This window comes from Bufo bufo, chromosome 7, assembly GCF_905171765.1.
Source record: "Bufo bufo chromosome 7, aBufBuf1.1, whole genome shotgun sequence".
NCBI classification, from domain to species: domain Eukaryota; kingdom Metazoa; phylum Chordata; class Amphibia; order Anura; family Bufonidae; genus Bufo; species Bufo bufo.
This window is the reverse complement of record NC_053395.1, coordinates 185281130-185297677: the sequence shown is the minus strand read 5'-3', so window position 1 is coordinate 185297677 and position 16548 is coordinate 185281130. Positions and strand designations below refer to the sequence as shown.

General features: G+C 44.8%; 1 protein-coding gene across 3 annotated transcripts in view; it reads left to right on the top strand.

Moving 5' to 3' along the window:
• The window catches only part of MAP3K20 (mitogen-activated protein kinase kinase kinase 20), a 232839-nt gene that overhangs the window by 87431 nt on the left and 128860 nt on the right, over positions 1-16548 (top strand). The window lies entirely within an intron of this gene.

The window sequence follows — 16548 nt, the reverse complement described above, 5'->3', positions numbered from 1 at the left end:
AGCTGTCCAACACCCTGCACCCCCACGGTCAGCTGTATGGGTGTAGCTCCAGCAAAGAGGCTACAGCTGATCAGGTTGTCAGACCCCCGCTCATCAGCTAGTGATGGCCTGTCCTAACTCCTTTAAGTTATATAAAGCTGTATATGATAGGACTCCCCTTAGAGGTTGTTGCAAATAGCCAAAATGTTTGCATTTAGAGAGAACCTGCCATTCTGAAAATGCAGTGTAATCTGCGGGCAGCATGTTATAGAGCAGGAGGAGCTGAGCAGATTAATATATAGTTTTGTGGGAAAAGATTCAGTAAAACTTGTATTTCATTCAGTTAATTCCTTCTCATTCTGGGCTTTGACATCAAGGAGGCGGTCCTATCAGTGATTGACAGGTCTCTCTGTATACACAGTCGTAGAGGGAAGGCTGTCAATCACTGATAGGACCGCCTCCTGGACTTTAAAGTCCAGAATGAGTAGAAATATAAATGTATAAAATACTAGTAATATTGAATATGTTCCCATAAAATTGTATATCAATCTGCTCACCTCCTCCTGCTCTGACATGCTGCCTTCAGCTCAGAGACAATTTTTAAAGTGACAGGTTCCCTTTAAAGCGTCACTAAATGTAGAAATGAATGATACACGTAAAAAAAGGATACACTTTTTCTTGCAGTGTTTTTCTGTCTGCAGGATGTTCCTGAAACAAACAGTCTTGTAGAAATCCTGCAGAGCACACAGGGGTTAGTCTTCTGCTGATCTAAAGTATAGCTGAGGGGTGAGATGTAACAATATTAATCCTACTGCTGACAGGGCAGAGGGGGGGAAGCTCCTGCTTCAGCCAGATGTCTTACAGTCAGACACAGGATTGTAAGGAGTAGAAGGGGGGATATGACTGATCTCCTGGGTCACATACAGTAGATTTCCTTATATGTTTCTCAATTTTAATTGCATTATGACATAGGAGGAAAGGAAAGGGGGAGATTAAGGAAGTAAGCGCTGGGATTTTAATTTTGAGTGTATTTTATACAGTGGGTTTTCCTTTAAAGGGAGTGTAGATTAGGACAAACCCCCCACACAAAAGAAATCTCCCCCACCAAGGGAAATGTGTGGATATCTTCTTATTCTCCCAGCAATATCAGCTAATTATCCGGGGCTACTGCAGCTGAAATTATGCCTGTTGCAAGGGTGGCTTCCTTTTAAGAAAAGTTGCCCAGTATTGTGGGCCTATGGGAAATGTATAATTACAGAGTATCCAATCATATGGATAAGCGACCATGCAAGCACATGGTCACATTGCCTTGTGAGCAGGAGCTGTTCCTAGTCCTGGCTAATTTGGATGGCCCCAGTCCCCTCTCCCTCCTTTTAAATCTATACTAGTATAAAAGGAAATAAGATATTTGGTACTCTAACTAAATAACTAAATTTATATTATAAAAAATATATAGAATCTGCAAAAAAAAAGCTGAGCAACATATTGGCACATTGGTGGTAGAAAGACATTATTGTGACTATAACATCAGATTTCTAGAACATCATAATCTGAGAACCTTCTACTCTGATACTGTCCATTGGTTACCAGTATAGCAAATTGAGAATATTTTTTCTGTGTAATTTTTTCAAGGTTGAGTTTATACTTTGTATTAGCTATTCTATTGTTTTAGCTTCGTACTATTTTTGGTCGACTTTTGGACAGTGGAGAAACTGCTTTACTTTATTTCATATTTTCGTGCCAATAGTTGAGCTTATTTCATGTGTTGCCCTTTGTCTGACTTCTCTAAAGTAAACAAATGAAAGGCTTGTTCTTCCTCAATTTCCTGAAAAGAAATCTATATAGAAAGCGTGTGTATTTGAAGCCTTTTGTTCCTTATCTGTGGAAATACTACACACTGTACCAGTATGCCAGAAGAGCAGTTCGTCTGAGACCATTTTCTTCTAGAACCTCCAATGCCATTGTTCTACAGTTTATTACACTCTAGTAGAAGAGATACTAAATAATGGATTTTGATGATGGGTCTCTATGCCAAAAAGTGTGGGAATTTGGAATTTCTTGAGACGCTGCAGTTGGCCGGCAAAATCTCTGCCAAGTAAAGGAAGATGTGAGCCAATGGGGCTATTAAGCATTTCATTTTAGCCTTTTGGACACCCAGCTGATTACATACTAAGTTTTGGCAAGTCATCAAGGTTGACCAGGAAATTGTGATGGGGCTCAGGTCCAGGGTTGCCATCTCCGGGTTTCCAATGGCTGATAAAAACTTAAAGGGGTTGTCTCACTTCAGGAAATGGCATTTATCACATAGAGAAAGTTAATACAAGGCACTTACTAATGTATTGTGATTTTCCATATTGTCTCCTTTGCTGGTTGGATTCATTTTTCCATTGCATTATACACTGCTGGTATCCAGGGTTTATGGCCACCACTGCAGCGCAGATATGAGATGGCTGGGACAGGAGCTGCTGCACACAAGTGCCTATGCTCGCTCCCGTGGTCTCGGCAACCGGTGCTTTTTCTGATAATCTGCAAGCATGACCACAACTGCTGGATTGCAGGGTGGTCATAACCCCTGCATACGAGCAGTGTATAATGTGATGTAAAAATGAATCAAGCCAGCAAAGGAGGCAATATGGACAATCATAATACATTAGTAAGTGTCTTGTATTAACTCTGTCTACATGATAAATGCCATTTGCTGAAGTGTGAAATCCGCTTTTAGCAAGGCTAGACTTTCTCATGGGCTTTGAAATGTTAGCAGATGGAAGGGGAGAACAAGAGGGTAATGCTAACTTTTTCTAGAAGACAAAAGATAGGATGGTGTACAGTAGCCTCAGGTTTTAGAAAGGATATGTGGGGACCCATTGAGATGTTAGCTGTGTGGCCCCCTTTTCAATGCAAGTCTCTACGTGGTATTATATCAGTAGCTATGTGAATGCGTTTTATTCTCTACTTCACAGCAGCCCGCCCCTTTAACAGTGAGTTTCACAGCACCCCAATCCCTTGACAGTGACCTCCTCAGGGGCCCGACCCCTTAACAGTGACCTCCACAATACCCTGCTGCCTTAACATTGACCTCACAGTGCTCTGCTGCCTTAACATTGACCTCACAGTGCTCTGCTGCCTTAACAGTGACTTCCACAGCAGTTGCCCCTTTAATAGTGGCACCTGCCCCCTTAACAGTGACCTCCAGTGTCCTCGCTTTACATATATACCCTGCACATGTAGAGGCTTAAATTTACTTTTTACATTTAGTCCTAGATTACTGATTGCCTCATCTTGCCATGTGTTTTTCTTATATTTTAATGAAATAAAACTTAACTTTTATTAGTTCTTTTGTTTTACTATTCTTATCTAACCTAAATTGTTAAAACTTATAGCAGGTGTTCCCTTATTGCGATGCTATATTGTTGTAGTTTGTCACTGATCTGGTTGCTGCGCGCTAGCTCCAGACTTTGCCTGACATCTATTTGTGCCTTCTTTGTATTGCACTCATTGGGTTCACCTAACTGTTTAAAATCTTCTCATGCACTCCACAGTGTCCGCCCCTTTAACAGTGACCTCCACAGCGGCCTGCCTCCTTAACAGTAACATCCACAGTGAACGCCTCTTTAACAGTGACCTCCACAGTGCCCGCCCCTTTAACAGTGATATCAACAGCACCCTGCCCCTTTAATGCTAGGGCTACATGACGACATGTGTCGCGCAACATTTAGTCTCAACAATTTTTATAATGATAGGCTATGGTGTCGCTCTGCGACATGTGACATGCTGCGACTGCGACATGACAGTTGCAAAAAATCCATCCAAGGATTTTTCTGCGACTGTCACGTCGCAGTGCAACACCATAGACTATCATTATAAAAATTGTCGCGCAACATCAATGTCGGGCGACACATGTAGCAGTGTAGTTGTGCCCTGTGTGTTGTGCAGCCCTAGCCTAAAGCTGACCTACAGAAAAATGGCTGGGTTGTTATGGAAACCTGGAGTAAAACTGTGTGTATGTGGAGACTAAGGGACTGCAAGCTTCTATTGGCTGATAAGGGACATGTGACCGTGTGTAGGGCAGTTGGGATAGAGAAAGACTTGCAGGCTGGTATTGGCTAATGCAGGTAATTTTTTAGGGAATATCTCAGGAACGGTACGTCCTAGAGAGCTGAGACCCCCACAAGATTTATTTCCAGGTAGCAAGGGATGTGTATACCAAGTTTCGTTGAAATCGATGGTTGTGTTTTTGAGTGATTGCAGAACATACACACACACACATATATATATATATATGTCCTTCTTTAGATATATAGATTATTTTTCATTGCTCTTAAAGTTTAAATTAATTTGAAATAATAAAATTTTATAGACTTACCTATACTTGTATTGTATTTCTAGTCTTAAGTCATTTATGCAGTTTCCCTATATTCTTATTTCTTGCAAAGCCTATTTTTCCAGGTTCAGAAAGCATTCTAATTTGAAAACATTATGCAAGCAATTGCTTTACTGTAACGGGCTTATTTGGCATTATTGCAAGAAAATTCAAGGTACTGTATAGTTAAAGGGGTAGTCTCACTTCAGCAACTTTGGCATTTATGATGTAGACAAAGTTAACACAGGGCACTTACCGGCCACCTCATACCTGCAGTGCAGCGGTGGCCGTGCTTGCACACTAAGGCTACTTTCACAATGGGAGGCTAAAGTTGTTGCGATACCAAAATTTTGATTCGGTTTCGATACCATAAAAAAGTATTGCGATACTCTATACCATTCGATACTACGCCAAAAATTTTTTTTAAAAAAAATGAGGAATCACGCAGATTTTTTCTATTTTAATAGTTTGGACTTTTCGGACGTGGCGATGTTTATTTATTTATTGTTTATATGTTTTATATATAAAATTGGGAAAGGGGGCAGTGCTCCAGACTAAAAAAAAATACCTAGTCGCCATTGGCTCCTGAACTACAAAATTTAGCAGCCAAAGTAAATTTTTAGTCGCCAAATCGAAACCGAATCAAAATTTTGGTATCGTGGCAACGCTACACCGATCGGCGTAGATCAGATTGGCGTAGGGTTGTTTCGATACCAAAATATTGATTAGCTTTCGTCACCATAAAAAAGTATTGCGATACTCAATACCACGCGAAAAAAAAAAAAACACAAAAAAAGCCACGTGCATTTCGCATTTTATGAGACGTTCGGCCCATAATAGAACAGTCCTATCCTATTCTTTGGGGTGACAAGGTGACAAAAAAATGGAGAATCGCATGGTTTTTATTTATTTCTGTTACGGCGCTCACTGCATAGGAGATATTTTTTAATAATTTTATAGTTTGGACTTTTCGGACGCAGCGCTATGTAATATGTTTATTTATTTATTGTTTATATATTTTATATGTAAAATTGGGAAAGGGGGGATTTAAACTTAATATTTTAGGGTAATTTCACACTAGCGTTTTTCTTTTCCGGCATAGAGTTCCGTCACAGGGGCTCTATACCGGAAAAGAACTGATCAGGCATATCCCCATGCATTCTGAATGGAGAGTAATCCGTTCAGGATGCATCAGGATGTTGTCACGGAAGGTGTACAGGAAACAAGACAATGCAAAAGAATCTATGACTCACTGGATCCAAAACTAAGGAACAAAAGGGAGACCCCTGCATGAGACCTGGCACTCTCCCTGACTGCTCAGCCTATGCGAACACCCCAAAGGTGGATGATCGCATATCCCCGTACCTCGACTATATAATACCTGAACACCCTACAATAGTGAGGGGACACGACCACCGGCTCCCTACACTAGACTCGGACAGCAAACAAAAAATCACAAATGAATGTACAGCACTAATCTTGTAGAAGACAGGGAAATAGGAACAGCATGCACACACACTCCAGGAAGTTGTATAGGCCGCACACTAATGCATTATGGGGAGAAATTTAAAGGGATGCAATCAGTCCAACTACATGACAGCTGAGAGAGACTAACGAGATGAGGAACTGAAAACCAAAACAAAGAAAACTCAAGGAGGAGGTTCTGAAAGGCTTCTGTCAGAGCTTCTCAGCTGTCTGGTTGTGACAGTACCCCTCCCTCTACGAGTGGACTCCGGACACTCAGAGCCCACCTTCTCAGGATGGGTCCTATGGAAAGCCCTGATGAGACGAGTGGCCTTAATGTCCGTCACTGGAACCCACATCCTCTCCTCAGGACCATAACCCTCCCAATGAACGAGGTACTGGAGAGAACCGCGGACAAGACGAGAATCCACAATCCTAGAGACCTGAAATTCAAGATTCCCATCAACCATAATCGGAGGAGGAGGCAAAGGCGAGGGTACAATGGGTTGAACATAAGGTTTCAATAAGGACTTATGAAAAACATTATGGATCTTCCAAGTCTGAAGAAGATCAAGACGGTAGGCAACAGGATTGATGACAGACAGGATCTTGTAAGGCCCAATAAACCTAGGACCCAACTTCCAGGAGGGAACCTTCAATTTGATATTCTTGGTAGACAACCACACCAGATCACCAACATTCAGGTCCGGACCAGGCACACATCTCTTATCTGCCACACGCTTATATCTCTCACTCATGCTCTTTAGATTATCCTGAATCTTTTGCCAAATAGATGATAAAGACGAGGAGAATCTGTCCTCATCAGGTAAACCAGAAGACCCCTCTCCCGAGAAAGTCCCAAACTGCGGATGAAACCCATATGCACCAAAAAATGGTGACTTATCAGAGGACTCCTGACGACGGTTATTTAAAGCAAACTCAGCAAGGGACAAAAAAGAACACCAATCCTCCTGATTCTCCGCCACAAAACAGCGCAGATTTGTCTCCAGATTCTGATTGACGCGCTCTGTCTGGCCATTCGACTGCGGGTGGAAAGCAGAAGAGAATGACAACCGAACCCCCAAGCGAGAACAGAAAGCCTTCCAGAATCTGGAAACAAACTGCGTGCCCCTATCAGAGACTATGTCTGAAGGAATACCATGCAATTTGACAATGTGATCAATAAATGCCTGCGCCAGCGTCTTAGCATTGGGCAAACCAGGAAAAAAGATGAAAAATGCACCATTTTGCTAAAACGGTCCAACACCACCAGAATCACAGTCTTCCCCGAGGAACGAGGCAGGTCCGTTATGAAGTCCATGGACAGATGTGTCCAAGGACGGGAAGGAATGGGTAAGGGAAGGAGAGGACCTGATGGCCGTGAATGAGGGACTTTGGCACGAGCGCAAGTCTCGCAGGCTGCCACAAAACCCTCGACCGACTTACGAAGCGCAGGCCACCAGAATCTCCGAGCGATGAGATCCAGTGTGGCTCTTGCCCCCGGGTGCCCAGCAAGGACCGTATCGTGGTGTTCCTTAAAAATCTTGTGTCTTAAAGCGAGAGGCACAAACAACCTCCCAGGAGGACAAAGATCAGGAGCCTCCGACTGGGCTGCCTGCACCTCTGCCTCCAATTCAGGAAAAAGTGCAGAGACCACCACACCTTCAGCCAAAATGGGACCCGGGTCTTCAAAATTCCCACCTCCCGGAAAACAACGTGACAGGGCATCTGCCCTCACATTCTTAACCCCAGGGCGGAACGTGACAACAAAATTAAACCTTGAAAAGAACAAAGACCATCTGGCCTGTCTCGGGTTCAGACGCTTGGCTGACTCCAAGTAGGCCAGATTTTTATGGTCAGTAAACACGGTGATAGGGTGTCTGGCTCCCTCTAGCCAATGGCGCCATTCCTCAAAAGCCAACTTGATGGCCAACAATTCCCTATCTCCCACATCGTAATTTCTCTCTGCGGAGGAGAGTTTCTTCGAGAAAAAGGCACACGGTCGCCATTTGGCAGGAGAGGAACCCTGAGACAAGACCGCACCCACACCCACCTCAGAAGCATCAACCTCAACTATGAAGGGTAAAGAAATATCAGGTTGTACCAGGATGGGAGCGGAAGCAAAACTCTCCTTGATATTAGAAAAGGCCTTACGCGCCTCTACCGACCAGGAAGAAAAATCTACCCCCTTTCTGGTCATATCAGTGAGTGGTTTAACAACAGAGGAATAATTCAAAATAAACTTCCTGTAATAATTGGCAAAGCCCATCAGCACCTTCTGATTCTCAGGAAGCTCCCACTCAAGCACAGCGCGGACCTTCTCGGGGTCCATGCGAAAACCAGAAGCGGAGAGAAGAAACCCCAGAAATTGAATTTCTGGAACCGCAAACACACATTTTTCCAGTTTCGCGTATAATTTATTCTCCCGCAGGATGAGCAAGACCTGACGTAAGTGTTCCTTATGAGTTTTGAAATCAGGAGAAAAAATCAAAATGTCATCCAAATACACTAATACAAATTTTCCCATTAAATGATAAAAAATGCTGTTCACGAAATGCTGAAAAACGGCTGGGGCATTCATCAAACCAAAAGGCATAACCAAATTCTCAAAATGGCCCTCAGGGGTATTGAAGGCCGTCTTCCATTCGTCTCCTTCTCTGACCCTGGCCAGGTTGTATGCCCCTCTTAGGTCTAATTTGGAAAAGACTTTAGCCCCAACAACCTGGTTAAACAGGTCCGGGATCAGAGGAAGCGGATAAGGGTCACGAATAGTGATACTGTTCAGCTCCCTGAAATCCAGACAAGGTCTTAAAGAACCATCTTTTTTCTTAACAAAGAAAAAACCAGCGGCAATAGGTGACTTCGAGGGTCGTATGTGTCCTTTTCTCAGACTCTCAGAGATATAAGCACGCATAGCGACCCTCTCAGGTTGGGAAAGATTGTATAAACGAGATTTAGGCAGCTTGGCGCCTGGGATGAGATTAATAGGGCAATCGTACTCCCTGTGCGGAGGTAAACCCTGAACTCCACTCTCAGAGAAGACATCCGAAAATTCAGAGAGGAAAGGTGGTACAGTCTTAGTAGAAACCTCAGAAACAGATGTCATGAGGCAATTCTCTCTGCAAAAGTCACTCCAACCATTTATTTGCCTCGCTTGCCAATCAATGGTGGGGTTATGTTTAGTGAGCCAGGGTAGCCCCAAGACTAGAGGAGTAGGCAACCCGTTTAGGACGAAACATGACACATCCTCAACATGAGTATCACTCACAATCAAACGGATATTGTGAACTATGCCCTTTAACGATTTCTGAGAAAGTGGAGCGGAATCAATAGCAAAAACAGGAATATCCTTTCCCAAAGTGCATACCTGGAAACCATGAGTTATTGCAAATTGATTATCAATGAGATTGACAGCTGCTCCACTATCCACAAAAATCTCACAAAAAATGCTCTTGCTCTCTAGCACCACCCTAGCAGGCAGGACAAAACGGGAACTACAAGCAAACAGAAACCCTTCAATTTCCGCCTCAACCCTGCCAATAGTAACAGATGGAACATTTTTAAAAGATTTTTTCCTTTTTGTTTCTTTATTACTCCCAGAAAACTGCCTGAATCTCCTAGAGGGACAAACATTTGCAAAATGATTTATACCTCCACAACAAAAACAAACCCTCCCATGCGGGCTGAATCTTCTATTGTCAGAGGCAATCAACCCCAGCTGCATGGGCTCCTGCTCAGAAGGGGCTGACAGCGACTGAGACCCCTGTGCACAGAATGAGACCGCTGCACTGTCCCGGGACTGAGTATGACAGGGAGGAGAGATCTCTCCTCTCTCTCTAAGACGCCTGTCAATACGAACGGCCTGAGACATAGCAGAGTCCAAGGAGATAGGCCTCTCATGAAAGGCAAATGCATCTTTCAATCCCTCTGAAAGACCATGGCAAAATTGACTTCGGAGTGCAGCATCATTCCAACCAGTATCAGCTGCCCATCTCCGAAATTCTGAGCAGTATATCTCTGCGGATTGTTTACCCTGGCATAACAGACGTAGTCTAGACTCAGCCAGAGCAATACGATCTGGATCATCATATATCTGACCCAGGGTTAAAAAGAAATCATCGACTGAACGGAGGGGCCGTGCCCCCTCCGGCAGCGAAAAGGCCCAGGACTGAGCGTTACCCCTGAGCAGCGATATAATGATTCCCCACCCTCATCACCAGAGGAATGGGGAAGAAGGCGAAAATGGAGTTTGCAAGCCTCTCTAAAACGCACAAAATTCTCACTACCCCCGGAGAACGTATCCGGGAGCGAGATCTTAGGCTCAGAACAAACTCCATGAACGCAAGCTGAACCGGTCACTTGAAACTGAGAAAAAGTCTTACGGAGATCAGCTACCTCCAATGAAAGACCCTGGAAGCGTTCAGCCAAAAGTGAAACCGGATCCATGCTTGAGACGGTTTAGGCGGCTTATAATGTCATGGAAGGTGTACAGGAAACAAGACAATGCAAAAGAATCTATGACTCACTGGATCCAAAACTAAGGAACAAAAGGGAGACCCCTGCATGAGACCTGGCACTCTCCCTGACTGCTCAGCCTATGCGAACACCCCAAAGGTGGATGATCGCATATCCCCGTACCTCGACTATATAATACCTGAACACCCTACAATAGTGAGGGGACACGACCACCGGCTCCCTACACTAGACTCGGACAGCAAACAAAAAATCACAAATGAATGTACAGCACTAATCTTGTAGAAGACAGGGAAATAGGAACAGCATGCACACACACTCCAGGAAGTTGTATAAGCCGCACACTAATGCATTATGGGGAGGAATTTAAAGGGATGCAATCAGTCCAACTACATGACAGCTGAGAGAGACTAACGAGATGAGGAACTGAAAACCAAAACAAAGAAAACTCAAGGAGGAGGTTCTGAAAGGCTTCTGTCAGAGCTTCTCAGCTGTCTGGTTGTGACAGATGTCTTCAGTTCAGTCTTTTTGACTGATCAGGCAAAAGATAAAACCGCAGCATGCTACGGTTTTATCTCCGGCGGAAAAAACGGAAGACATGCCGGATCCGGCATTTTTTCCCATAGGAATGTATTAGTTCAAAATACCGGAATGCCGGATCCATCCTAAAAATGTGTAAAAAGATACCAGACGGATCCGTCTGTCCGCATGACAAGCGGAGAGACTGATCCGTTCTAGCAATGCATTTGTGAGATGGATCCGCATCCGGATGCGTCTCACAAATGCTTTCAGTCACATCCAGATCGGCGTCTTTCACATGGGTGTCACGTTTTGGCTCCGGATGCATTGCGACAAACCCGCGCGGGTAGGTACGCAATTGCAGTCAGTTTTGACTGCGATTGCATTCCGTTCAGTTTTTATCGCGCGGGTGCAATGTGTTTAGCACGCACGTGATAAAAAACTGACTGTGGTACCCAGACTCGAACTTCTTCACTGAAGTTCAGCTTTGGGTTCAAGGTTGTGTAGATGTAATTATTTTCCCTTATAACATGGTTATAAGGGAAAATAATAGCATTCTTTAAACAGAATGCTTAGTAAAATAGGGCTGGAGGGGTTAAAAAAAATATATAATAATTTAACTCACCTTAATCCACTTGTTCGCGCAGCCCAGCTTCTCTTCTGTCTTCATCTGTGAGAAAAAGGACCTGTGGGGACGTCACTGCGCTCATCACATGGTCTATCACACGATCCATCACAATGGTAATGGACCATGTGATGAGCTCAGTGACATCACCACAGGTCCTTTGACAGGTCCTGAAGAAAGAACAGGAGACCGGCAGCTACGCAATCAATTGGAGGAGGTGAGTTAATTATTATTAACCTGCTCAGGACCGCCATACGCAGGATTGCGTCCTGGCGGCGGCCCTGCTCTTCTGGGTGGACGCATATACGCGTCCTCTCGCGATAGCCGAGATTTCCTGTGAACGCGCGCACACAGGCGCGCGCGTTCACAGGAACGGAAGGGTAAGCGAGTGGATCTCCAGCCTGCCAGCGGCGATCGTTCGCTGGCAGGCTGGAGATGCGATTTTTTTAACCCCTAACAGGTATATTAGACGCTGTTTTGATAACAGCGTCTAATATACCTGCTACCTGGTCCTCTGGTGGTCCCTTTTGCTTGGATCGACCACCAGAGGACACAGGCAGCTCAGTAAAGTAGCACCAAACACCACTACACTACACCCCCCCCCCTGTCACTTATTAACCCCTTATGAACCACTGATCACCCCATATAGACTCCCTGATCACCCCCTGTCATTGATCACCCCCCTGTCATTGATCACCCCCCTGTAAGGCTCCATTCAGACGTCCGTATGATTTTTACGGATCCACGGATACATGGATCGGATCCGCAAAACACATACGGACGTCTGAATGGAGCCTTACAGGGGGGTGATCACCCATATAGACTCCCTGATCACCCCCCTGTCCTTGATCACCCCCCTGTCATTGATCACCCCCCTGTAAGGCTCCATTCAGACGTCCGTATGATTTTTACGGATCCACGGATACATGGATCGGATCCGCAAAACACATACGGACGTCTGAATGGAGCTTTACAGGGGGGTGATCACCCATATAGACTCCCTGATCACCCCCCTGTCATTGATCACCCCCCTGTAAGGCTCCATTCAGACGTCCGTATGATTTTTACGGATCCACGGATACATGGATCGGATCCACAAAACACATACGGACGTCTGAATGGAGCCTTACAGGGGGGTGATCAATGACAGAAGGGTGATCACCTCATATACACTCCCTGATCACCCCCTGTCATTGATCACCTCCCTGTAAGGCTCCATTCAGACGTCTGTATGTGTTTTGCGGATCCGATCCGTAAAAATTATACGGACGTCTGAATGGAGCCTTACAGGGGGGTGATCAATGACAGGGGGGTGATCAGGGAGTCTATATGGGTGATCACCCCCCTGTCATTGATCACCCCCCTGTAAGGCTCCATTCAGACATTTTTTTGGCCCAAGTTAGCGGAAATTATTATTTTTTTTTTCTTACAAAGTCTCATATTCCACTAACTTGTGTCAAAAAATAAAATCTCACATGAACTCACCATACCACTCACGGAATCCAAATGCGTAGAATTTTTTAGACATTTATATTCCAGACTTCTTCTCACGCTTTAGGGCCCCAAAAATGCCAGGGCAGTATAAATACCCCACATGTGACCCCATTTCGGAAAGAAGACACCCCAAGGTATTCCGTCAGGGGCATATTGAGTCCATGAAAGATTTAAATGTTTGTCCCAAGTTAGCGGAAACGGAGACTTTGTGAGAAAATATAAAAAAAATCAATTTCCGATAACTTGTGCCAAAAAATAAATAAATTCTATGAACTCGCCATGCCCCTCATTGAATACCTTGGGGTGTCTTCTTTCCAAAATGGGGTCACATGTGGGGTATTTATACTGCCCTGGCATTTTAGGGGCCCGAAAGCGTGAGAAGAAGTCTGGGATCCAAATGTCTAAAAATGCCCTCCTAAAAGGAATTTGGGCCGCTTTGCGCATCTAGGCTGCAAAAAAGTGTCACACATCTGGTATCGCCGTACTCAGGAGAAGTTGGGGAATGTGTTTTGGGGTGTCATTTTACATATACCCATGCTGGGTAAGATAAATATCTTGGTCAAATGCCAACTTTGTATAAAAAAATGGGAAAAGTTGTCTTTTGCCAAGATATTTCTCTCACCCAGCATGGGTATATGTAAAATGACACCCCAAAACACATTCCCCAACTTTTCCTGAGTACGGCGATACCACATGTGTGACACTTTTTTGCCGCCTAGGTGGGCAAAGGGGCCCACATTTCAAAGAGCACCTTTAGGATTTTACCGGTCATTTTTTACACATTTTGATTTCAAACTACTTACCACACATTAGGGCCCCTAGAATGCCAGGTCAGTATAACTACCCCACAAGTGACCCCATTTTGGAAAGAAGACACCCCAAGGTATTCCGTGAGGGGCATGGCGAGTTCCTAGAATTTTTTATTTTTTTTGTCACAAGTTAGCGGAAAATGATGTTTTTTTTTTTTTTCTTACAAAGTCTCATATTCCACTAACTTGTGACAAAAAATAAAAAATTCTAGGAACTCGCCATGCCCCTCACGGAATACCCTGGGGTGTCTTCTTTACAAAATGGGGTCACTTGTGGGGTAGTTATACTGCCCTGGCATTTTAGGGGCCCATATGCGTGAGAAGTAGTTTGCAATCAAAATGTGTAAAAAATGACCGGTGAAATCCGAAAGGTACTCTTTAGAATGTGTGCCCCTTTGCCCACCTAGGCTGCAAAAAAATGTCACACATCTGGTATCGCCGTACTCGGGAGAAGTTGGGGAATGTGTTTTGGGGTGTCATTTTACATATACCCATTCTGGGTGAGAGAAATATCTTGGCAAAAGACAACATTTCCCATTTTTTTATACAAAGTTGGCATTTGACCAAGATATTTATCTCACCCAGCATGGGTATATGTAAAATGTCACCCCAAAACACATTCCCCAACTTCTCCTGAGTACGGCGATACCATATGTGTGACACTTTTTTGCAGCCTAGATGGGCAAAGGGGCACACATTCCAAAGAGCACCTTTCGGATTTCACCGGTCATTTTTTACAGATTTTGATTGCAAACTACTTCTCACGCATATGGGCCCCTAAAATGCCAGGGCAGTATAACTACCCCACAAGTGACCCCATTTTGGAAAGAAGACACCTCAGGGTATTCCGTGAGGGGCATAGCGAGTTCCTTGAATTTTTTATTTTTTGTCACAAGTTAGTGGAATATGAGACTTTGTAAGAAAAAAATAAAATAAAAAATAAATCATTTTCCGCTAACTTGTGACAAAAAATAAAAAGTTCTATGAACTCACTATGCCCATCAGTGAATACCTTAGGGTGTCTACTTTCCGAAATGGGGTCATTTGTGGGGTGTTTGTACTATCTGGGCATTGTAGAACCTCAGGAAACATGACAGGTGCTCAGAAAGTCAGAGCTGTTTCAAAAAGCGGAAATTCACATTTTTGTACCATAGTTTGTAAACGCTATAACTTTTACCCAAACCATTTTTTTTTTTTTACCCAAACATTTTTTTTTTATCAAAGACATGTAGAACAATAAATTTTGCGAAAAATTTATATATGGATGTCGTTTTTTTTACAAAATTTTACAACTGAAAGTGAAAAATGTAATTTTTTTGCAAAAAAATCGTTAAATTTCGATTAATAACAAAAAAAGTAAAAATGTCAGCAGCAATGAAATACCACCAAATGAAAGCTCTATTAGTGAGAAGAAAAGGAGGTAAAATTCATTTGGGTGGTAAGTTGCATGACCGAGCAATAAACGGTGAAAGTAGTGTAGTGCAGAAGTGTAAAAAGTGGCCTGGTCATTAAGGGTGTTTCAGCTAGGGGGGTTGAAGTGGTTAACTGCCGCTGATCACAGCTCCTTGTCAGATGCAGGATGTCGGCTATGCGATTCTGCTGCCGGCACCTGCCTCCTGTATTAAAAGTTAAAGACTACCTTATATGGGTTCGGACTTTGTTAAGCAGCAAGCTACACAGAGCGGAGCCCAGAGATGTCCCAGCCGTACTATTATTCCTGGTCGCCGCTCCGTTCGCCCGCTGTGCCCCATTACCGTCTCCTGCAGTCCTGCTCCATATGCTAATTACTATCGGAGCAATGGGGAGGGGACAGCAGCTTCTCTAGTGGGCGTTCCTTCTCTCCTGGCTGTTGCGCTGTCCAATCGCAGCGCAGGGAGAAGGAACGCCCACTAGAGAAGCTGCTGTCTCCTCCCCATTACTCCGATAGTAATTAGCATATGGAGCAGGACTGTAGGAGACGGTAAATGGGGCACAGGCGCACAGCGGGAGATCGGAGCGGCGCCCAGGAATAATAGTAAGGGCTGGAACATCCCTGGGCGCCGCTCTGTGTAGCCTGCTGCTTAAAGTCCGGACCCATGAAAAGTCCTATCATTGGTGGTGCAGTGCGCCCTCCCCTCCTCCGCCCCTCTCTCCCATTGGTGGCAGCAGCAGCACAGGGGGAGGGAGACACTGCTTCCTTCTCTCCTGTGCTGCTGAGGGAACATGAGCGCGCTGACAGCAGCGCGCTTATGTTCAGAGATACTAGACTGCGCAGAAGCGCAGGCCAGTATCGAAAAAATGGAAATCCCGGTATCGTATCCATACCGGGACAAAAGTATCGATTGGGTATCGAAATTTCGATACCGGCAACAACCCTACTAGCGGCACGGACCTCCGGCAAGCTGTTCCGAAGGGGTGAACAGCCTATCAGATCCGTCCTGCCGCTAGTGACCGTGTGCCTCTGGACTGCCGCTCTGTCCCCATTGACTATAATGGGGCCGGGGGCGGAGTTCTGGCGAGACACTGCAGCGCACGGCAAAACGCTGCCGGAATAACACTACGACATGTCGTAGTTTTATTCCGGCAGCCTTTTGCCGTGCCTCGCAGGAACTCCACCCCCGGCCCCATTATAGTTAATGGGGACGGAGCGGCAGTCTGAAGGCACACGGTCACTAGTGGCAGGATGGATCCGACAGGCTGTTTACCCGCCGGAACAGCCTGCCGGAGGTCCGTGCCGCTAGTGTGAAAGTAGCCTAAGGTCAGCCTCTCTGGTGGCACAAACCATGGGAGTGCATGTAGGCACGCGTGGGCAGCAGCTACTGTCACAGCCACCTTATATGTGCACT